We start from the raw sequence: 26185 nt of genomic DNA on the forward strand, positions 1-26185 counted from the left end.
ACATGGTACTTGGAAAATAGTTTTATGCCCAGCGTTTTCATTGGATAGAGATCATTGAAAGCTCCAAAATAATAATCCTGATCTTTTCTGTTATATGATGGGATGGCAGCTGACTCTAGGGAAGTTTTTAGACACAAAAACGGAAAGCTGATTTTACATCATAATTGTCTCGCCTTTTCGTCGCAGTATGCGAGACATAGGGATTACTATCCGGCGGCGGCGTAAACTATTTGTATAAAGCTTTATATTTCACAATGTAAAAGACCTGATTTATGATGAATAAAATATCATTAAGGCAATTTTATAAATGAATTCATTTTTTTATTATTATTTGTCTGTTAAATGAATCCATTTAATTGACATTAAATTATTGAAAAATAAATTTTGTTTATTTATTATTTATTTATCTACACAAACAAAATTGGAATTACACAGTGAAAGATACCTGAATATACATAAATCACAGATACACTATATACATATCTATTTGCTCCAAAAATTAAATCATTTGCGCCATAACTTATTTACGCCAATGCTGCTTCTACGCCACTTCATTTTGGAAACTATAGGTTTCATTTGCGCCAATTTTATCAATTTATTCATTTCTACTTATATATATATCAACTAAATGATTGACTTCCCTCCTCTTTTATACATTTAAGCATTTACTAATGTCTATTCCATTTTTCTTTTTATTCTTTTGCAAAACCCAAATTCTTTATTTTCCTCCACTATGCCTGACCAAAATGGAATCTACAAGACTTAATGACGACGTTTTGAAACATGTCTCTTACTGTTTTATGACCTCGTTCTTCAAAATCTAGATGAATGGTGTTAATGTTCAAGGTCAGGTTAAACTTCTTGCAACTTTCAACAAATAAAGGAAACATTTTCTTGTAACAAACCTGATAGCCATGTTCAGTATAGAGTTGTTTGAAATATTTTGGACAATATGCACATGTATGATATAGGTAAAAAAAACTGGGCACAGGACGTTTGCGCTTTTTTACCTGAAACACGATAGGACATTTTCACTCCAAACACTATGGACATTAGCGCTTTAAATTTTGATACACCTGTAGTAAATTGACCGGACATTTGCACTTTTTACCTATAGTCGTCTACCTGTAATTTTAATGAGTTACGTAAATAAATTCAACTTATATTTGTCGTAAGTTAGTACACATTTACACAGTCTTAAACATAGAGTTTTAAAGTTATAGAGAAAAGTAAATGAAAAAAATGTATATGTCCCGATGGATTTTTATCATTGAACAATTTTTACAGTCGGTTAATTACATCAAAATTCGTTATATTGATGAACAGGCATCTCAGTCAAGAATTAAGAAATAGAGACTTAAATATGTAAATTGTTCATTCTTTGGGCTTCAGATATCAAGCGAAAACTGACCTGTGATAACTAAACTTTATAATGTTTACTTTTAGGTATATATAACTATATCAATGTGCTATGAAATGACTTTTAAACACGAATTTGCTATGGAATTATACTATTTAACTTTTAACCATAAAGAAATTATTGTAAAATCACAAATGTCCTCTACAAAAAGCGCAAATGTCCATATTTAGAAAGCGCAAATGTCCATAAAAAAAATGCGTCCCTCGCCGAAAAAAATATACAGGTAAATGTCATTTTTTTAAACAAAAAATTAATTTGCATGCAACCCACCCACTAATAAATTTGTTTTGATAGAAATAAAATGTTTGACACCAGGAATAAATTTGAAGTAGCATATTATTCTAGTATAATAGTTTTCATCATAATCAATAGCACAGAAAGATGTTTCTAAAGGTTTGTAATTATTTTAACTACAGTTTTTTTCCCCAAAGTTGATTTGCAAATATTAACAAAAATTATTATATGCACATCTACAAATTATGCACAACGACTGTATGTATGCATGTTGCCTTTGATTCAACCCTTAGTTGAAGATTGGTTTTGCATCTACTCAGAATGTTCAGTTATTCAAAAGAAAAGAATTCCAAAATTGAAAATTGAAACAACGGACCGTTTAGGAAAAACCATTTCGTTAACTGATTCGGCCCACACAAAATCATTCTAATACAAATAAAACGATGATTTACATATCTTTGAATATATATGATATGAAGTCAAACAGATCTAGAAAACTCTTCATATACTATTGCATGTGTCTGGCTTTCTGTCTATTCATTTTTATATTCTGATTCAATATTTTATTAGAGTCTCACCACTTGTATAACTTGAAACATTCGAATACATATTAAAACATAGCGTATATTAAAACTAACAGTAAAATATCATTATCTTAAATACTAAAATATATAAAAGCACAATTCTATTAAGAATTATGAGAGACTTTTAAATGAATTATTATAAACAATATTTTACATAATTTTAAAACTATATGTATATAGTTGATACGAATTTATATATATATATATATATATATATATATAAACGCCTAAAAAGTGTACACAACAACACCAATAACAAAAAAAGGAACTATAAATGTAATTTTTTATAAATATTTCGGATAACAGATATCCTTCATCAGTAAATATGATTGTGATGTTGAATGAATCATATATCAGTCTACTTAGATTAAACTATACAAATCTTGAAATTTATACAATAAAAATGTCAAACCGAACATCAGGTAAGACGCTTGCACAATTCTAAATATGTGTTAAACACGACATAGGTTATATGACTAATTACAACAGAGAGTTCAAATATATGCTTTAAATAAAAATAATAATGTGCGATATGAACTAGCACAATTCTAAAGCTTTAACGGTGACGACAGTTATGATGTTACAAGAACGATTGCGTCAATAAGAATTCCAAATAAACAGCACTGAACGATCTAAATTTGTAAATATTTCAAATTTGACAACGGTAGAGTAGTTGCAACAGAGTCTGCGTATTTAAACATCGCAAACAAACGGCCGTTAAAATATAATAATAAATTTTGACTAAGGTTAACTAGTTGAACGTGGCTTGGTACTTTTACATCCCTCAAAAAATTAAGCAATTTAAATTGGTATACTCAACAGATTTATTTTAGAGATGAGTAAGGTAAAGAAATAGAAACAGAGACTGTAATAAAAAGTAATACAACCCAAATGTGAAGCACTGCATGGAGTCGAACTACATCTTTTCATTTATCCCATTTGGTGCCAAAAGTGTTAATTTTCTTATCCAAAATCTTTCCCGAGTGAGTCTATCCTCCCTGGACCAAGCAGAGTTGTGGTCAATGATTGTAATGGTCAGTCGATTGAGATCTGCCTTAGTGTGGCCAGGGGATCTCAAATGTCGACTGAGAGGGAGGTCTGGCTTGCATTGGTAGTCGCTACGATGACCATTCATTCGTTTGTGAAACGGCTGTTCTGACTCGCCAACATACTGTTTACCACATTTACACTGTAGGAGATACACAACATTTGTAGTCTTGCAATTTACATTGCAAAATATGGTGTATTCTGTACCAGTGGAGTGACTGTTAAAAGTCTGGGTAACCAGTATTTGTTTGCAAGTCAGACATCGTTTGTTTCCGCAACCCTTGCAAGAGCCCACAGACGAAGAGCCTGCTTGAGGGGATAAATCAGCTCTCACCAGCAAGTCTTTAAGGCTTTTGGGCCTACGGAAAGCCAGTACAGTTGTCACCCTAAACATTGCACCAAGAGCATTCCCTACAGCCAGGCCATACGAATAAAAAGGATTTGCTCCACCAACGATATTGCAAAAAAACGACTACAAGAACTTCGCGGTCACCTAAAACATCGGGGCTACAAAAGAAAAGACATTGATAAAGGTTTTTCTCGTGCTAACAACATCAGCCGAGATGAACTTTTACAATATAAAGTCAAAAAGGTCAACAGGAGGGTGCCTTTTGTGTTGACTTACCATCCAAAATTTGACAACTTATCTCACCTAATCCGCGAAAATTGGAAAGAAATCGAAAAACATCCTAAACTATCCAAGATCTTTCCCGAGCCACCTGTACTGGCTTTCCGTAGGCCCAAAAGCCTTAAAGACTTGCTGGTGAGAGCTGATTTATCCCCTCAAGCAGGCTCTTCGTCTGTGGGCTCTTGCAAGGGTTGCGGAAACAAACGATGTCTGACTTGCAAACAAATACTGGTTACCCAGACTTTTAACAGTCACTCCACTGGTACAGAATACACCATATTTTGCAATGTAAATTGCAAGACTACAAATGTCGTGTATCTCCTACAGTGTAAATGTGGTAAACAGTATGTTGGCGAGTCAGAACAGCCGTTTCACAAACGAATGAATGGTCATCGTAGCGACTACCAATGCAAGCCAGACCTCCCTCTCAGTCGACATTTGAGATCCCCTGGCCACACTAAGGCAGATCTCAATCGACTGACCATTACAATCATTGACCACAACTCTGCTTGGTCCAGGGAGGATAGACTCACTCGGGAAAGATTTTGGATAAGAAAATTAACAACTTTGGCACCAAATGGGATAAATGAAAAGATGTAGTTCGACTCCATGCAGTGCTTCACATTTGGGTTGTATTACTTTTTATTACAGTCTCTGTTTCTATTTCTTTACCTTACTCATCTCTAAAATAAATCTGTTGAGTATACCAATTTAAATTGCTTAATTTTTTGAGGGATGTAAAAGTACCAAGCCACGTTCAACTAGTTAACCTTAGTCAAAATTTATTATTATATTTTAACGGCCGTTTGTTTGCGATGTTTAAATACGCAGACTCTGTTGCAACTACTCTACCGTTGTCAAATTTGAAATATTTACAAATTTAGATCGTTCAGTGCTGTTTATTTGGAATTCTTATTGACGCAATCGTTCTTGTAACATCATAACTGTCGTCACCGTTAAAGCTTTAGAATTGTGCTAGTTCATATCGCACATTATTATTTTTATTTAAAGCATATATTTGAACTCTCTGTTGTAATTAGTCATATAACCTATGTCGTGTTTAACACATATTTAGAATTGTGCAAGCGTCTTACCTGATGTTCGGTTTGACATTTTTATTGTATAAATTTCAAGATTTGTATAGTTTAATCTAAGTAGACTGATATATGATTCATTCAACATCACAATCATATTTACTGATGAAGGATATCTGTTATCCGAAATATTTATAAAAAATTACATTTATAGTTCCTTTTTTTGTTATTGGTGTTGTTGTGTACACTTTTTAGGCGTTTATATAATTTATTTATTGTGTACGTGTATCGTTACTCGTAACGATCCAGCGCCCTCGTGGGAAAAATCGTTGACTATTATTCAGACGTTTTATATATATATATATATATATATATATATATATATATATATATATATATGTTTTGCATGCACACGTATAAAAATTGCGGTTTTTATCCAACGCAATCATAGGTTTGAACGTTGTTTTCAATTTAGACTTGTTTATATTTTTTCGTTTGGGCTTGTATTATATTTGCCTTCGGGTTTATATGATCCGTTCATCCTATTTCGACTCTTCAAAATTCAAGAGTCAATCCCAAATTGAGGTAAATTATATGGCCTTCCAAATACCGTTTCGATTCCTAACATCACTGAAGAGACATTAATTGTCGAAATCCGGATATGGTGTACAAATTTTTGCACCTCATGTTTGCGGTATACCATCTTTTCCGCAAGTTTATTGTTTTCTGTTTGGTATTAAATTAATATAATTAAGATCCATTGTGTTACATCTGTGATCCGTTTATTTGGCAATCGCCATGGCAGTCAGCAGGATTTAAGAACATCTGTTGTTCGACCTGCTAGTCAAATGCGTTTTGTTAAAATATACTTTTTCACTTTTTTGGTCTTTTGGAAAATGTTGTTTGTGCTGTATTTAGACCCCTCTACAAAGAAATTTGTTTTGCATGCACACGTATAAAAATTGCGGTTTTTATCCAACGCAATCATAGGTTTGAACGCTGTTTTCAATTTAGACTTGTATATATATATATATATATATATATATATATATATATATATATATATATATAAATGTCTAAGAATATAACTTAAACACACTAATTGATACATTAAAAAGTTCTATTGGATTTTAAATAGAAAAACGCAATATTTCGCTAGACAAACTAGGTTCATCAGGCGTACATGTAGGTGAAATCGGATGCAATCCCCATGACAAAAAAATATTTTTCGTCAGCACAGTCACAAAGAATAAAAACAACATATTTATAACATCCATATAATTGCAAAACGCAAAATTGTGTTTATGTTCTAACGTGTGGAACTTGCAAGTTGCAATATGTTGGTGAAACAGAAACACCATTCAACATCCGACTGAATAACCATCGGTCATTGTATACAAAAGAAAGAAACTGCCCAATCACAAAACATCTTTTAAGAGAAGGGCATGATTTTGAAAACGTCACATTTCAAATCATTGAGAAAAACCAAAATTGGGACACAAAAGGAAGACAAAAGAAAGAGAGAGAGAGATTTTGGATGCACCAGTTACGAACTCTTGAACCTGATGGACTCAATGAGAGAGACGAAAAAAGATTTTTAAAAAAATCAAAACAATATTCTTGAAAGTTGCACAATTTTTAGAACATCAATAAATATGTTAAAGTTTTACTCCAACTTTGTGTAGTTTAAGCTACAAAAATATTTTTTTTATAGAACATCAATAAATATGTTAAACATTTACTCCAACTTCGTGTAGTTTACGCTACAAAAATATGTTTTGTCATGCATCCGATTTCAACTTGATAGATGCACACGCCTGATCAAGAAAGTTTGTCTAGCGAAATATTGCGTATTTCTATTTAAAATCTAATAGAACTTTTTAATGTATCGATTAGCGTGTTTAAGTTATATTCTTAGACATTTATATAATTTTAATTCAGTAACTGTATCAGTTTATTTTCACAAGCTGATCCACGCCTAAATAGATTGTATGTTGATTGTTGCTATTTTTAGAAATTATATATATATCAGTAGCATGAATTCGAATCCCGGCCTCCGCAAATTTACAGATCTAACATTGTTGGACTGTTATTAAGATTTAAATTACATCATTAGTTATATATGAATCAGAAATTTGTTCTTCTACACACAAGGATTTGTATACAAATCCTTGTTCTACATATAATATTAAAGCAGGTTTTAGCAACTGCCTGGCAAAGTTCTTCATTTCTAAACTTTTCGCCATTTATTTAGACAAGTTATAAAATTAATTATGTTTTACTGCTTCGCTATACAATATATTTCGAAGGTCTGCATATATATTTATGTTTCATTATATTAGGTCACATGAACATCGGCAGTTTTCAGGGTCATCTCAAGGGTTAATTAGATAGCGTCTATTCCTAAAATACACACGAAATGTTGATACTTTATTACAATTTGATGAAGTATTTCCTATGGAACTCTTTGTAAATATTTTAGTATGTTATAGATATCATTCAAGAGCTTGAGTCCATTCGGTGGTGATGGATTTGGCAACTGTTGGCCCTTCAAGACTATGTTGACTACGCAGTTCAAAATAATTGATTCCTTATTAACAGGGAAGAAATTTTAAAATGATACTAAATTTGACACTACAACATAACTGTAAATCAATACACCTCTGAAAACTAAGTTAAGCGCTCAATACAATTATATATTTGTGGTGTGATTGCATTTTGAATAATAAATGTATATGGTTCCCAAAGGTAATGTTAAATCCCAGAGTTTTGGTAAATGTGATTACGTAATTTTGGCGTTAAAAAAAATTTATCGGCAAATAACATTTTGATGACGTTAGACATAGATAAATATGTATATAGATTCTACCACTGCATCAAGTGTACTACGATACTTATTTACTCGAGACAGTTAAATTTTCAAATTTAAAACGCGAGGCTCGCCGAGCATTTTAAATATTTAAAATTTAACTGTCGAGAGTGGATAAATAAAGTAATGCACAAGATTTGGTGGTGGAATCTGTTTCTCTAATGATTTTTAGACGATATACAGAAACTCTTGATCCTTCTTTTGGAATGATCTGCAAATAGATGTTTTCTGTCTTTGTGACGCCATTAAGCATGGTCGCCTTTTTTTTGTGACGTCACAATAGGAAATTCAGAGGAAAGCAAAAAAAGAAGTCATAATCAAATTTTGACCAATGAAGAACTGCGATCAAACGAGCCACACTTTGATTAAATACAAATAATCAACAGGTCAGGAAAAGGATAAATCGGGTAAGAATTAGAGAAATAATTGGAAACCACTTTGGCGTTCAAAAATATTTCTAAGGGAACAGTAGCAGTATTTGTATGTAACAAAAATCTTACAAGAGGATAACACACTTAATATTTCATTTAAATAAAGAGTAGTCATTACAATGTTTGCGGTTTTTCTTTTCTTTTTTTTTTCATTCATGGTATACGGATTTCGTCGTACAGATAAGTGATACATCTGCAATAACTTCGATTTAAGAGGAAATATGATTCACAGTATTGAACGCTGAAAATTACGAAAACAATGTATTGTTTTATTTATATTAATAATGTCAGTTTCATATGACGATAACAAAAGAGAAGCTGGAAATAACAGCGAGATCAGGTCATATATTTGTCTTTAAAAAGTAGTCGCATAAATTATTGAAATGTAATTCTGAGGGGTTTATTTATGATTCATATATATATATTTCTCTAATTCAAATTTATTCTTTTCCTGACATGGTGGTTTTTTTTATATTAACGTGTGGTTCGTTTGATCTCAGTTATTCGTGGGTCAAAATTCAATTATGACGTCTCTTGTTTTCTTCCGAATTTCCTATTGTGACGTAATGAAGAAAGACTACATCTTTTTGCAGTTCATTGGAAAAAGAGGGATTTTTTGTCAACCTATCATCTGTAAATCATTAGCTAAATAGATTCCACCACATAATCTAGTGTGATACGATATTTCTTCACTCTCGACAGTTAAATTCGATATATTTAAAAGGCGAAATTTTAAAATTTAATTGTCTAACGTGGAGAAATTTCGTTACAGTCACATTCGACGCAGTAGTAGACTTAAAAGTAGAATATATATTCATATATTTTTTATGAGTATTGGCTTTACCTGTGGTAAAGATGTATGATATTTGCAATTATTTTCAAATACAACCAAAAAGTCAAAGTTACGATAATTATATTTGACACTTCGTTATAATCTTATTTTTTTTAAGCGAAAAAAATAATAACAATCTACTCACCCCTACTTTCTGTTAATCCACTTTAAATATCAGATAAATAATTGAAATAGAATAAGTAATTTTATATGAAAAATCATATCATTCCAATTTCGGCAATATTGGTTAACGCACAAATCATATATATATATATATATATATATATATATAATACACTGAATGAAGAATTGATCTAAATATTACCGACAGAAGGCAATTTGTTTTATGGTCAGGTAACAATACCGAGAAATAATTGCGCACCTGTAATTCACTGGTCGTCATAGAAACGTTTACTTGTTAGAGAGACATCATTACCCTTTTGGACAAATTATGTTATATATAATGATTTAAAGGAAAGTCTACTACATTGTATTGTTTACGAAATACTGAATTAAATGTAATTATTTGACAGACAACACCACCCGTACTTTCTTTCAAATATTTAATCTTTATAACTTTATTGTATTTATTTTATCAATTATTCGTCGTTTTATTTTATTTTTCTTCTTTAAAATAAATCATCTATACATAATTATCTGACAGATATTTGTAAAATGCATCATTTTGCTTTATCAAATGCAAAAAATAATAATTTCAACCGTATTGATAAATGTAATCAGTTGATCAATACAAATTAATCTATTTCTTCGTTTCGTTTCGTTTCGTGTTTTTTCTTTAAAGTTATTTAATATATGGAATTTCATGTTGATAACTTTTAGTTAAGCCTCAGTCAAACATCAGGATTGTCACTGCCGTCCTTGCTCGGACCTGACCCGATTTAATTTTGTTAAAAGTCGGATCAAGATCCTGTGATTCAATGCTGGAAATTTATAAAAACATTTATTTAATCACGACAACAATCAGATATTGTTCATGAATAGTACCAATTATCCCGTTCTCCATCTGATTCTGATTTGCATTTTTCGCATGGTAAACAAACGACAGAATCTGTCCCGACAGCGTCCCGATCTTCCAAATGCAGTCCGACTGAGATCAGACAGTGACCATACAGTGAACCGACGCTGGACATGGTTACGATTGTAAATCGATACAGCAGAATCTGTCACAAGAAAGTCACACTTGTAATTCGACTAGACATAATCGGAAGAATTTCCCGAATGTTACGGGAACATTTCCGATCCATAGGACACTGTTACAAACGTATATATATGACTGCGATCTGACAATGATAAGTCATTACAAATCATTGAGGATAGTATTCCGACTTTTTTACCTTTTTTATCTGCCACCTTTATATCGCATTGCCAATAAGCCGACCGAAGGTCCAACTTGGTATAATATTTTGCCCCGGGCAGTCGATAGTTTCGCCAACTCCCGTTGTTCTATAACGGAAAATGGTCTTTTACGGTGTATCGGTTGCCTTACTCAAGTCCAAACAAATTATCAGCGTGCTGTCTTTCTTTCGACATAATACCACGTTACTGGAAAATGGACTATTAAACTCGCGAATTGCACAGACGCAAGCATATCCTTCATGTGTTTCCGAACCTTATAAAAGAAAGACGGAGGGATTCGTCGAAACGGTTCCTTGAACGGAGTTTCATCGGTCAAATCAAATTCATGTTCGACCATTTTCATAAAACCAAGATCTGTCGGACCGTTAAAAGAATGGATTTCCATTTTCCAATTAAACCTAAAAGTTTAAACCTGATGTCTTTCGGTAAACCATCATAAATGCTAACACCTAGTTTTTTCAGATATAAGTCTTATCAAGAGTTATCACATTGTTGAAGACTTTATAGTATTTTGCATGATTCTTGTTTGAGCCGTCATATTCACTCAATGGATCTACATGTCTAACTATTCTAACATCGTTTAAACCACATACAACTTGCATGTGTCTGTCTTTCTGTCTATTTATTTTAATATTTATGATATTTTTAGATTCAGAAATGGTCGATATCATAGACCCATTGTTTAGTAAAGCCTTACACTTACTGTTTTTTAAGCATTCTTCTGTCTCGTTAGCTAAACCTACCATTCTGCTGTATAAATTCTCATCGTTTTTAAGATTACCAATATCATGAAATGAGACACAAATTTTCCCCACATTAGTGACTCTAAGTTGTTTAAATTCTCCTGCTTACCTGCAATATACTGACTGATGTTCTGCGCCTAACCTCTATTATTACGGCCCCAATAATTATATTTAAACCTTCGCTAAAATTGACGATATATGAACCTCGATCAATTGAACCTCTGTTGACACTACTACTATTTTCGCTGTCAGTCTTACTTTTCAATTGCTTTAAATCTGCTTCCATTGAATCAATACGCCTAGTATCCAACATTCTGCAAGCTGTTGAGATTCCATAGAAACGGAGTTTTGTTGCACTGTTGCTGATTTGGTTGAGTTTGAATTTACAAAGTCTAATTCAATAGCTCGTATTTCTCAGTTAGGGAATCAATGTTTTAATGGTATCGTATTTATGTCTACATGCGTTCCTAAGAAGAGGATCATTGAGGCCAGACCAAAATTTTGATCTCAACTTTATCCCTTGAATCAAAACTGATATTACCTTTTTCAAAAGCAGATTGAAGGATGCATTTCATTCCATAATCAGCTACTGTTTGGATGGGCTGTTGCTTTTCTATGTAAAATTTCTGCAACAAACCCTCATTACTATAGACATTACCAAAAACACCCTCCAACCTTTTCAATAATTGAAGGAGTTGTCTTTTTAAGTAAGATCAGAAGTGAATTACGATCTGGACCTTTTTAAGAAGTTCTGATAGACTGTAGTATTACAGTATCTGAGTGAATCCCTCTATGATTATACATTTAAAACTGCTTAGGTGGTCTCGTGGTAGCTTGTTAGCCTCATTACGAGAGGTCTGGGGTTCCAACCCCGGCCGGGCCAAACCAAATACTTTAAAATTGATATTTGCTACTTCTCCGCTATTCACTAAGCAATCAGCATTAAGAAGTAAGAGTAAAGAGTGGTCGGCTCAGAGTCATAATAAAGTGTCTAGGTAGGGTGACATGTCTTCCTGCGGACTGTTACCGTGTGAACCTAGCACGTTAAAAATCTGGCTCAGCCTGTCGGTCTGGTACAAAACAAGGTTAGTACTCTCGTTCTGAATATGCATTTAATTTGCCACTGGTCGTTAAACAGCCACCAATTATCATCATCTAATTATATACTTAGCTTCCAGACATCAATATTAGTTTTCCCTTTTTTAGTCACAAGAAAAAAATCGGTATTCTGGTATCGACCAACTTGCTAAACTATTTAACAAAGTTTGATCTTTCTGTGTCTCAGCCAAACTCTGTTCATATTTTAAACCTTTATATGTTACGGTATACTTGTGGCTTGTTTCTGAATCCTAATTGTGAATTTGAATTTATATAGTAATTTGTATAAATCATAATAAAATATTGTTTACACTAATCAGTAAAGCCAGGTAAAATTTGATAATTTTTTCAACATCCTTCTGATCATTTTTTTCTGGGTGTTTTTCAAAACAGATTTGTCTCGACCTTCTGCCATAATAATTTTTGACGGACAAGAGAAATCTACAAATAACAAAGTACAAAACAAACAATACGAACAGCACACAAACACACTATACAATATAATGATTGATGAAAAAGAACTTCATATGAAGACTTACCAATGATTAAGTCTAGGTCAGGTCAGAGCAAATAGTGTGAATTCAGAGAAATACTGAATTGTAGTACATGCATTCCTTTAAACATGCGATAAAACTGAAAAATATTAATATAATGTTGACAAAATAGAATCAAGTGCAATAATCGACAATTCATTATCATTAAATATATGTGTCAAATTTTATTTCTTAATAAGCAAATTAAAATTATTAGTTCAAAATATGATTTCAATAAAATGTGGTTTATTTTTAAACATTTCTGTCTTTATTTGGAATACGTCGTAATCTTCTTTGATTTGCGATACAAGTTCAGTTTACTACGATGAGTTAACGTTGGTTTAAACTGTACAATTTTCCATCCGATTCCATACAGTTGTTTACCTATATTGCCGTTTCCACAAAAATCGCACCATGTGAACACTAAAATCGGATATCGCTTGATTATCGAATGAAAAATGTAATCGTGTGAACAGAACACCTAACGATTTACCTGGGTGAAGGTATAAAATTGGATGGAAAATCGTATCGTGTAAATGAACCTTAAAATATGTACAATACTAGTTTGACAGATATGCGCCTATCGAGAGAAAATTACTCCGTACGTGCTGTCGGGTGTGTAGAACATCATAACAAAACCAAAATTTTTTGTATACATATATGTATACCAGCGCTGAAAAAAATCACTGTTCTATTAATCAAATCACTATTGAGCAAGGAATTCTTGATTCATGCTACAAAACGTGATTAACAAAATATTTCAATAACTTTCACATTTTCTTCACTATTTGAATTTCATATTTAAATAAAACATATCACTCTTCTGCAGTAATTCGCATAGCCATTCAATAATAACTCAATCTGATTACATTAATAATAATCAGCACAAAATAAAAAAAAACAGTACAGTTAACCAATGGTTAATTTACAGAACGAACTTGGTCTTCGTTTTAAATCGGACAAGGCAGATAAATAAGATTATTCACCGTTGAGCCATACTAAGTTGTAAAACGGACAGTCCGTTGCAAAAAAAACTTGTTCTGTAGAAGGTAAAGCTACTTTGTTGTAGGGCCGGACTAATGACGATGGTAAATAAATTTACGTGGCTGGGCCAAAAACTACGATGACATGTATATAAGTACAGTAAGATGATAATCAGTATACATGGACATTCTCTCAATTTTTCCATATGGCTATACTAGTAATTCGTAAGTACCCACCAGTGTTTATCATTATACTTCATGTCAAAATGCCAGATTTTGATTGGTTAATACGAAGGAGACAATTCACTCTATCCCATGGCAAATACTCTATTACCATTCACGAAGACGCTTGATCAAGTGTGCGCGTTAATAAATACGGATGATTGTTATGTACAAGACGACATAGTTTATTACTTTGAGTTTAAAAATTTAATAGACAGTTATAACAGAACATTCAGTATAATGAATTAAATAACACATATCTGAGAGGTTGATAGAGCAGATTGTTACCCCTCGAAAAGACATTGTCAACCTTGGCTTCGCCTCAGTTGACAATGTTTTCTTGGGGTAACAACATGCTCTATCACCCTCTCAGCTATGTGTTATTTATATATTGTCTAACCTGCTACGATAGTCGCAGTATACGAGACATAGGTATTACAATCCGTCGGTGGCAGCGACGGAGACGACGTAAACTATTTGTTTAACGCTTTATATTTCAGAAGGTAGAAGGCGACATCCAAGACAGCGATTAAATCTGTTGTGACCATATGTGCCGCATTAGTGTGTCGTCGAAAAGACTTATTACATAATGAAAAAAAATGTTTTGGTTTTACAATATATACTTATTTTTTATATTTTGAGATGACCCCTTGTTTTTCTTCAACTGAATATTTTGATATGAGCATCATTGATGAGTCTTATGAGGACGAGACAAGTATCAGGCCTACTAAATTATAAGCCTGGTCTCATACAAGAATATATATAGTTTCGGGGTGGGGATCTTGACTGTTTACAAGTTTTCAAAAAAAAGGGGGGTGGGGTGACCCTCCTGGACTTCCCCTATATTTCATTTGATTTGTTTTATTGTCCCATACAAGAATATATATGGTTTAGGGGTAAGGATCTCAACCGTTTACAAGTTCTCAAACAGGAAGGGGGTGGGGGTGACCCAAGGGGACTTACCTTATATTTCATTTGATTTCTTTTATTGTCCCATACAAGAAAATATATGGTTTCGGGGTGGGGAGCTTGACCGTTTACAAGTTCTCAAAAAGAAGGGGGTGGGGGTGACCCCCATGGACTTTCCCTATATTTTCATTTGATTTGTGTTATTGTCCCATACAAGAATATATATGGTTTAGGGGTGGGGATCTCGACCGTTGACAAGTACTCAAACAGGAAGGGGTTTGGGTGACCCAGGGGACTCGCCTTTTACTTCATTTGATTAGTTTTATTTTCCCATACAAGAATATATATGGTTTCAGGCTGGGGATCTTGACCATTTACAAGTTTTCAAAAAGAAGGGGGTTGGGGTTGCCCCAGGGGACTTCCCCTCAATTTCATTTGATTTGTTTTAATGTCCCATTCAAGAATATATATGGTTCAGGGGTGGGGATCTCGATCGTTTACAAGTTATCAAAAAGAAGGGGGGTGGGGGTGACCCCCTGGACTTCCCCTATATTTCATTTGATTAGTGTTATTGTCCCATACAAGAATATATATGGTTTAAGGGTGGGGATCTAGATCGTTTACAAGTTCTCAAACAGGATGGGGTTGGGGTGACCCAGGGGACTCACCTTATATTTCATTTGATTTGTTTTATTGTCCCATACAAGAATATATATGGTTTCAGGGTGGGGATCTTGACCGTTTACAAGTATTCAAAAAGAAAGGGGTAGGGGTGGTCCCGGGGACTCCCCCAATATTTCGTTTGATTTGTTTTATTGTCCCATACAAGAATATATATGGTTTAGGGGATGGGGATCTCGACCGTTTTTATAAGATAAAAGCACATTCTCAAATTGAATGGGGGTTGGGGTAAGAATATATATGGTTTAGGGAGACTTAATTATCTACAAAATGTCTAATAATGAACAGTGAATTTCAAACTCCATTTATACAGTCCTACTAGTAAATTTCAAACTTTATATATACATGTACAGTCCTACAGATCTTATCAGGAAACAGAAATTTTTCAAATAAATCTGTCACTCCAATGATTATCATATGCATATACAGTAAATTGTCCTTTATGTAATGAACAGAGGAAATTATTATTTGATAAAGTAAACACTTTTTGTACTAATTTTAAAGAACTACCTAAGGATAAAAAATATTTCTGGCTGTTCACAAGTGAGCATTTACCAACTCTCATGTGCCTAGGAAATTACATTATTAAAGGTTTAGAAATAAGATCCAGATGTAAACAAAATATATGAAATAATATTTCATTATTATGAGATTTGATGTAATAGTTATGTAAGACACATGTTGTGTTAGGCTCTGATCCTGTCCATAAAGTTATAGTATGGTATTAGGTTTCTGTTTTGCTTTTTTCCAATCATATTGTGCATAATATTGTTGTAAAATGATGCCCTTTATGGGTTCTTGATGAGATTAATAAAATTCTTAAATTCTCTTATGCTAAGATATAACCCAGATCTAATTAATAGTTAATAATTAAAAATGTAATAATCTTCAAAATGTCTAATAATATAGCTTATAATCATCACCACTTAGGAAATAGATAATTTTCAAATAAATCTGTTACTCCAATTTTTATTGTGAGATAAGACAAGTCATAAAATAACAACAAGAGATAAATATTTTAAAATTCCACTTTTGGATATTAAAAATGGATTTGATTTGTTTTATTGTAACATACAAGAACATAGGTATATGGTTTCAGGGTGGGGATCTTGACCGTTTACAAGTTATCAAAAAGAAGGTGGGTGGTAGTTACCCCAATGGACTTCCCCTATATTTCATTTGATTTGTTTTATTGTCCCATAGAGAACGAAAACCAATTTTGGGACATACAGCATACGTACTTACAGACAGACAAGGGTAAAACTTAATGCCCCCTCAACTACAGACATAAAAGTGTGGCAAATTGATTTGCCAAACTGAAGGACAAACAGACAGAAAGACAGATAGACAGACAGTCTACCAAAACAGTTTCAAACAATTTACCAATGATATTTCGCCAATAACTCAAATTTATTTCCATGAACCAGTAACAAAGCACCAAAATAATTCTCTAAAATTAGATATGACTTAACCACTCGTAAATCTCTAAAATTAGATATTATTGTTTATCTATCAATTAAACATATCACTTTTAAAAACAAATAACTCAAACTTATTTCCATAAAACAGTAAAAAACCAGCAAAATACTTCTCTAAAATCAGATATGATGTTATCTATTTCCATATTATAATCAAATTTGATTAATAGTTGCTAATATTGTTTCTTTCATGTGTCAAAAAATAATACAGATCTGCAACTTATCTATCAATGTCAAAAACGTTATCTCATAATAAAAATAGATTATTATGTTCAAATATAACACACACAAACTGATTAATTTTCCCAGGGGACCTGCCCTTTATTTCATATGATTTGTTTTTTTGTCCCATACAAGGATATATATGGTTTAGGAGCGGGGATCTCGACCGTTTACAAGTTTTCAAAAAGAAGGGGGTAGTGTTTACCCCCGTGGACTTCCCCTATATTTCATTTGATTTGATATATTGTCCCATACAAGAATATATATGGTTTCTGGGTGGGAATCTTGACTGTTTACAAGTTATCAAAAAAATGGGGGTAGGGGTTACCCCAATGGACTTCCCCTATATTTCATTTGATTAGTTTTATTGTCCCATACAAGAATATATATGGTTTAGGGGTGGGGATCTCGACCGTTTACAAGTTCATAAACAGAAAGAAGGTGGGGATGACCCCAGGGGACTTGACTTTTATTTCATTTGATTTGTTTTATTGTAACAAACAAGAATATATAAGGTTTCAGGGTGGGGATCTTGACTGTTTACAAGTTTTTAAAAAAAAGGGGTGGGGGTTATCCCAGGGGACTTCCCCTAAATTTCAATTGATTTGTTTTATTGTCCCATACAAGAATATATATAGTTTAGTGGTGGGGATCTCAACCGTTTACAAGTTTTCAAAAAGAAGAGGGGGTGGGTTTACCACTGTGGACTTCCGTTAAATTTCATTTGATTTGTTTTATTGTCCCATACAAGAATATATATGGTTTAGGGGTGGGGATCTCAACCGTTTACAAGTTTTCAAAAAGAAGAGGGGGTGGGGTTTACCACTGTGGACTTCCGTTAAATTTCATTTGATTTGTTTTATTGTCCCATACAAGAATATATATGGTTTCAGGGTGGGGATCTTGACTGTTTACAAGTTTTCAAAAAGAAGGGGGTGGGGTTTACCCTCTTGGACTTCCCCTAAATTTTATTTGATTTGTTTTATTGTCAAATACAAGAATAAATATGGTTTAGGGTGGGGATCTCAACCGTTTACAATTTCTCAAACAGAAGGGGGTGGGGGGTTACCACAATGGACTTCCCCTATATTTCATTTGATTTCTTTTATTGTCCCATACAAAAAAATATATGGTTTAGGGGTGGAGATCTCGACCGTTTACAAGTTCTCAAACAGGCACGCTTGGGGTGACCCGAGGGGACTCACCTTTTATTTCATTTGATTTGTAACATACAAGAATATATATGGTTACAGGGTGGGGAGCTTGCACATTTACAAGTTTTCAAAAAAAGGAGGGTAGCTGTGAACTCGAGGACTATCCCAATATTTCATTTGATTTGTTTTATTGTCCCATACAAGAATATATATGGTTTAGGAGTAGGGATCTTAACCGTTTACAAGATAAAAGCACATTATCAAATTGAAGGGGGATAGGGGTAAGAATATATATGATTAACGGACACTTAAATATCTACAAAATGTCTAATAATGAACAGTTAATTCCAAACTTCATTTATACAGTAATACTAGTAAGTTTCAAACTGTATATATACAGTCCTACAGATCTTATCAGAAAACAGAAAATTTTCAAATAAATCTGTCACTCCAATGATTATCATATATGCTAAAACATTTCCAAGATCTAATTAATAATGAAAATAAATCATTATCATATGCGGAAATATTTATAATATCTAATTGAACAGAACTATGGTTGTTTAACATAGTACTCTAACATAATTAATAATGTAATAATCTTCAAAATGTCTAATGATATAGCTTATAATCATTACTACTTAGGAAATAGATAATTTTCAAATAAATCTGTCACTCCAGTTTTTATTCTGAGATAAGACAAATCATTACATGATAACAACAGTAAAATATTTAAAAATTCTACTTTTGGATATTAAAAATGGCGATAACTCACAAAGGAGATATACTAAAATCTTGAAAATTAATAGAGACCTTCTTTAAGTCCCAGGAAACAACATATTTAAATTTGAAAAATATTTGTTAAAGCGTTTTCATGTTATTGTGCGGACACTGTTTGGCAGCCGCCAAACCGCCCAGCCGCCCGCCGTATATCGCCATTTTAATAACCGATATTTCCTTCGAAAATCCGGTTAAAAATGGGGGTAGGGGTTACCCCAATGGACTTCCCCTATTTTTCAATCAGAAAACAGTAAATTTTCAAATAAATCTGTCACTCCAATGATTATCATATGCTAAAATATTTCAAAGAGCTAATTAATAATGAAAATAAATCATTATCATATGCTGAAATGTTTATAATATCTAATTGAACAGAACTATGGTTGTTTAACATAGTACTCTAACATAATTAATAATGTAATAATCTTCAAAATGTCTAATGATATAGCTTATAATCATTACCACTTAGGAAATAGATAATTTTCAAATAAATCTGTCACTCCAATTTTTATTCTGAGATAAGACAAATCATAAAAAGATAACAACAGTAAAATATTTAAAAATTCTACTTTTGGATATTAAAAATGAAGATAACTCACCAAGGAGATATACTAAAATCTTGAAAATTAATAGAGGCTTTCATTAAGTCCCATGAAACTCTTTTAAATTTGAAAAAAATTTGTAAAAGAGTTTCCATGTTATTGTGCGGACGCTGTTTGGCAGCCGACAGAGCCGCCCGCCGTATATAATCATTTTAATAATCGATATTTCCTTCGAAAATCCGGTTATAAATCATGCATCAAAGGTTTAAAAATGGAAAAGAGTTTTCTACTAATCCATAGTCCATGGAGCAAATATATTTTATTATACGTATTAATAAGCTTTTGACGTTGATCCTCACTGTTTGCTATGCCACACACCTACATGTATATACAAATATGATAGTTATTGAGTTTTATATATCAATAATTATTTTCATTTACCTAATAGCAGTAAATAACTTTTGTGAGGTCTTGTCAATTTCACTGAATACTTTGTTAGCTTTCTCTTGCCATTTTCAAGCTGAATCTATTGACCTGGAAGACAAAATTTGATTTTAGTTTTCAATTATTAATAATACATGTACAAGTAATGTGGCTTAAATAGTAATAATGTCCTCATTATGTCTGTAGTGATTTATGTAGTATAGGTGATATAAATTACACCACCTTTTTTATCAAAACTCAAGATTTTCAGTTAGTTTGAGTACATTTTTTTGCTCATAAACATAAAATGTAGTGGTTTGGAGTTGCCAGTTTTCTCATACATGTAAGGTATAACCACATTATATTGACTAACTTTAATGTTATAACTGTTTACTTTTCACGCATTGTGACTTGGATGGAGAGTTGTTTCATTTGCAACCATATCATATCTTCTTATTTCTATATATCTGATTTAATGTTTTAAAACTGTAAATAATGATCTTTTAAGTTTAAATCAGAAACAACAATGTGCCTGTAGTACATGTAACTGGCAATTTAACATGAAACAGGTATGTTCAATGTTCAATGTTCAATAGACCGTGAAATCTGGGTCAAAACTCTAACTTGGCATTAAAAGCATATAGAATATATATCATAGGGAACATGAGTACAAAGTTTCAAGTTGATTTGACTTTAAATTCATAAAAAAAAACTACTTTGACCAAAAAATATAAACTAAAGTGGGACAGACAAACGAAAGCACAGGCAAAAAAAAAAAACATAATGGCTCTAGGTGGTGGGGCAAAAAAACATTGCATTATTGCATTAAAATTATTGATTCTTATAAGACTAGAGATTGCTGGGCAAATATCTACATGTCCTATGTATTGTCTAATTCATCTTATCTTGATTATAAGTACAGATATCACTTGAGCTTGTTTTTATTTTTTTTAAATACTCTGTCATTTATATTTCAATTCTACAAGCTGTTTATCTTGTCATGCTTGTTTATAGTGCTTTTTATATATCATTTTTTAAGAAAATTATTACAATTCTTTTTTTTTATGTTCTGGTTAATGTTACGGTACATCTCTCTACCTTCAACAGTGTATGCTTATTTTTTTTTGTTAAGAAAAATATGAGTCTAGTACATGAATGGAGCATTTCGCTTATGTCCCAAATCAGCAAACCATTGTCATGTTTGTTCAAAGTACTACAAACATTTGTACATGAATATAAACATTTTGTATTTTTGCATAATTTGTGCTGCTAATGAAATCTCCAATTATCCTGCTTTCAGTTTTGAAACTATTCATTTTGAGGTCCTTTAAGCAGTCCATTAACTCATCATATATTGTAGACCTTTGTTAATGTATGTATGTATCATTTTCATTTTGCTTACTTACTTCTGTGAACTAATCAGACATAGGACTCAGACTTCTGTTAAGGTGAGTTTTAGTGTGCATATTGCTGTGTGTTTGTTGATTGTACACGTACATTGGCTAGAGGTATAGGGGAGAGTTGAGATCTCACAAAACATCTTTAAATGTGCAACATTTTTCCTGTCAGAAGTCTAGCCCCTCTGGCCTATGATAGTCTTATTATGTTTTTATGATTTTAGTTCATTTATAAGTTCTGAGTTTAGTGTGATGTCCATGTTCACTGAGTTAGTACACATTTTTGTTTAGAGGGCAGCTGAAGCCTGCCTCCAGGTGCTGGATTATCTCCCTGTGTTGAAGACCCAAACATTCTAATATTTACATACTAAATAGTGTGTTAAAATTACATTGTTAGGCAATGTATAATTTTATTTGTGTAATTGAATGTAAAATCTCTGTACTGATTAATCCACACTCTCATAGATTTGTATGTCATGTGTTGCTATTTATAGGCACTTATATAGTTATATGTCTATTTATCAGGTCAGGAATAACCACCAATTGGTGGACTATACCTCAATTGACGTATAATCCACCAACTGACATATATTGGTATAGACCAATTGACGTTTAATGCAAGTTTTTTTGTAATAAAATGCTAGTCTGGGATAGGAGCATCATTTTGCAACTTGGAACCTATTTTATAACCATTATTGAATCCTCCTAAAGTTTCAGTTTTGTCAAAGCCTGCTGCATCTCTTGAGAATGCATGTGTATAACAATTCTTTTGTTAAAACATCTGTACTATTGACCATGATTGACTTTTAATAATGAAAGTCAAGTATTAACAAAGAGCTCCATTCACCTGGTGAGTTGTACTCATTATCACATGACTGAAGACAGTATTGATGTCCATTGACCAGTGATTAGTGGTAGATTTGCCAATCAAGAATTGATAAGATAACAATAGCAGAAACTGCAAATGCAAATATTGATTAAATGCAATATGTTATGTCACTATACTTAACTAGGAATGTTTGACATGTTTTCATACCATAATATGGTTTTAAGAAAACAATGTATAATTTGCTTTGAAATACAAAGAATTATACTTCAATGGGTCTATACCATTATATGTCAATTGGTGGATTATATGTCAATTGAGGTATAATCCACCAATTGGTGGTTATTCCTGACCTGTTTATATATATATAAATTTATATGTCTCTGGAAGACCTATAAGATATCAGTCACTTTTTACAACATTGGTAATTAGAGCAATTTGCGAACTTTCACTTTATAGTCGTTAATTTCAATAGAAACTCGTTTAGTTATACCTTTTACATTCTCTACAAAGATATGCACCCTCATTCTCCTGTCCAAAAAATGACACCTCAAAAAAAGCGCTTGCACATTGGTTACTAGGACCAAGCTCCCCTCCTTTACGAACAATATAATATTTTTCCCCATTGCATGTGTGTTTTGAACATGCAAGACAAAGGTTTGTGTCTGGTACAAAAGCTAGAGGTCCACCTGTAAGTATGGGCACTGCCACGTACGGTACATCCATGTCTCTTAATAGCTGTATATAACTTCCGGTAACTTATGTGAAGGTCATTAACAAATCCTAAAACGCCATCTAGGGACGAAATCCAAAAGTACAAAAATCCAGACGCTATATTCATAATGCGTCTGGGTGATCGAGACTTATAGGTATGAATAAATATTACAGGTCAGGGATTTTTTGCAGGTAACTAGAAATCATGCCGGTAAAAAGGTGTGCTTGATTTGGGTATGTTATTCGTCAAACGTCATTGTGACAGGATAATAGATATGACACATGAAATATGATGTGAATACACGTATTACTTAGAAAAAACATGATTTACAATTATAAACAAAAAGAAATATTTCATGTGTTGACATACACATATTCTAATTCGTTTACATTGCAAAGAAAAATGATTAATTTAATTTTAAACAGTTTAATTCATAACTAAAAATGTTTAACTACCAATTTGTGAACAGCTTTGGTCCTAACCCCTGTCGATACTTATGTTTTGAAATTACACAATATATTTTAAACTGTTTAATTCATGACACATATGTGTTACTATCTATTTGCACGGCTGTCATTCGGTATATCGAGAAAAATGATCGTGAAAGAATAAGTTACTTAGTAACGGTGGTCAAGTATTGAGATTGGATCGTGAAAGACCTGGTAAGGAAATCTTATCGAGAGGGCACATGCAAGGTCAATAATAAATCTAAATTTAATGACTTATGATGACAAATTTCGGAAAAATAAAACTGTCTGTCGAAATGGTTTAACATTATCATCAGTATCTGAGAAATATCAAGTTTCAAAAGTACACTGTTTTTATAAAACTACAAAAGGCAAGTTGCTCATCGACATTTCAATGATATCTCATAAAAATGTAAACAAACATGATTTTTTTTTTTTTCATATTTTGAATGTATAAACTACTTTTCTCTTGAAAAATATCGTTCCATATTACTGTTTTAAATGGTTCTTAAAGTAATTTTGTTTTATTTTAATCAGAAACTTTGCAAAAATTGGACTATTTGAATGTAAAAATTTGATATTTCGGATCGTGAACATGGTGAAAGATCGGGTACCACTTTTTGATGATCGTGAAAGATGTTGCCGCTCATTCGTTTTCCATTAAGTTTAATGCACAGTGATATCTTTAAGACGAAAATCCTTGTTGATTCATTTTGAAAAAAAAATTGTTTAACAAAATCGCAGGCAAACAACGGTCATATTTCTGACTTGGAACAGGCATTTTCCTAAGAAAATGGTGGGTTGAACTACGTTTCCTAGCTAGCTAAAACGCCCACTTGTATGACAGTTTTGTAATGTTCTTCAATATTGCCAAATTGGATGAGCAACCAAAAACAGACATAATTGTTTAACTTGGCCATCATTGGGACCCAGCAGCCAAAACTGTGTTAACATACAAAATGTACAAACTCCTCTAAGTTGAGACTGTGATTCGTCGAAATTTTTATATGATCCCTTTAGCCATTTTATTACGGGGGACCTCAATATCGTTCAAGACCGAGAGGTTAAAAAATTTGAAAAAGGACCAAAATATCGTCCTCCATCTAAAATAGATTAGAAACAGAAACAGTGTCGTCAGGTCATAAAAGACGCTCTTTCATCGTATTGTAAAAGTTGGTGTAAACGGGGAAAATCTGATAAAAGATCTCTTGAATCTTATGTAAATAAATGTATTAATGTTGTGGATATTCAAATATCACATTTTGAAAATAATTTAGAAATAAATAAAAGAGTACATAATACAAAAATTAGAAGATGTGGTATGATTGCCAATGACACAAATTTCCACAAGAGACCGAATGACATGGAATTTAACAACTATAGGTAACCGTACGGCCTTCAACAATGAGCAAACCCATACCGCATAGTCAGCTATAAAAGGCTCTGAAATGACAAATGTTAAACAATTCAAACGAGAAAACTAACGGCCTGATTTATGTACAAAATAATGAACGAAAAACAAATATGATATACAGCAACAAACGACAACCATGGAATAACAGGCTCCTGACTTGGGACAGGCACATACATAATATGGCGGGGTTAAACTAGTTTCAAGGCACTAACCCTCCCCTAACCTGGGATAGTGGTGTAACAGTACAACATAAAAGCAAACTATAAAAATCAGTTGAAAAGGGCTTAACTCACCAGATTGATACAAAGTAGAAAAACATCTAACAAAAACACAGACCGGACGTGGCAGGGTACTTATACATCCCCACAACAAAAAAGACACTAAGTACAGATCCGAGAGTACTTGCAGTTACTGACAGCTCGTAAAAAGCAAATAAATAACAAATATTAAAAAAATCATTCATCTAAGACTAAAATATCAATCAGTACATATCCAACATCTAATGGATTTAGTGTAAAGATGTCATTTACAGTCAGAGAAAAGCATGACCATGCGCAACGCCTAGATACAGGTATCGACAGATTGTAGAGCCATGAATGTGCATATGTATATAAGAATGATATTTAGTTTGATTTTAATTTATTGATAACAAAATCAATATTAATACCAATAAAAATAATATTCAAAGATCTAATTACAGTGTTGAATTGGTAACCTTTTAATGTAAGTTTATTTAAAGGATCGATAAGTTTACCCGGATAGTATTTAAATTTCCGGGCTGATAATACGCCTATTTCTAGAATAAGAAACAAACTTCGAGTACTTGCAAAGCGATTTGTGTTTGTACCGGCCGACAAAGCAGCCAACAATGTGGTGGTGGTATGCCGTAAATACGGAAGTTCTTTTAAAAGAATGAAATTTTAAATTTTTCTACGTTGAAATCCGTGCGCTCCATAGAGAGTCATATAGTAAACATCACAGACATACAATACAACTGAATTAAATGTTCAAACACACTTACAATGAAATCAAACAAAGACGCCAACAAAAAAGTTTTTATAGTTGATAATGCAGTCAGTATAGTCAAGCACAATGACATACACTTTCCCAATACAATACAGAATAAGTAAACTATAAATACA

At 32.5% G+C, this 26185-nt stretch overlaps 1 protein-coding gene across 2 annotated transcripts in view; it reads left to right on the top strand.

The window, feature by feature from the left end:
- Positions 1 to 9585: 9585 nt before the first annotated feature.
- The window catches only part of LOC127701625 (terminal uridylyltransferase 4-like), a 697935-nt gene continuing 681335 nt past the window's right edge, over positions 9586 to 26185 (top strand). Inside the window, exon 1 of one of the 2 annotated variants that reach the window (XM_052205614.1) lies at positions 9586 to 9597. The gene's annotated coding sequence lies outside the window, so the exon portion shown is untranslated. Of the gene's footprint in view, positions 9598 to 26036; positions 26049 to 26185 lie in introns of those variants that run through there. The other variant, XM_052205620.1, reaches the window with a different exon arrangement.

This window comes from Mytilus californianus, unplaced genomic scaffold (genome assembly GCF_021869535.1).
Source record: "Mytilus californianus isolate M0D057914Y unplaced genomic scaffold, xbMytCali1.0.p SCAF_1, whole genome shotgun sequence".
Lineage (NCBI taxonomy): Eukaryota > Metazoa > Mollusca > Bivalvia > Mytilida > Mytilidae > Mytilus > Mytilus californianus.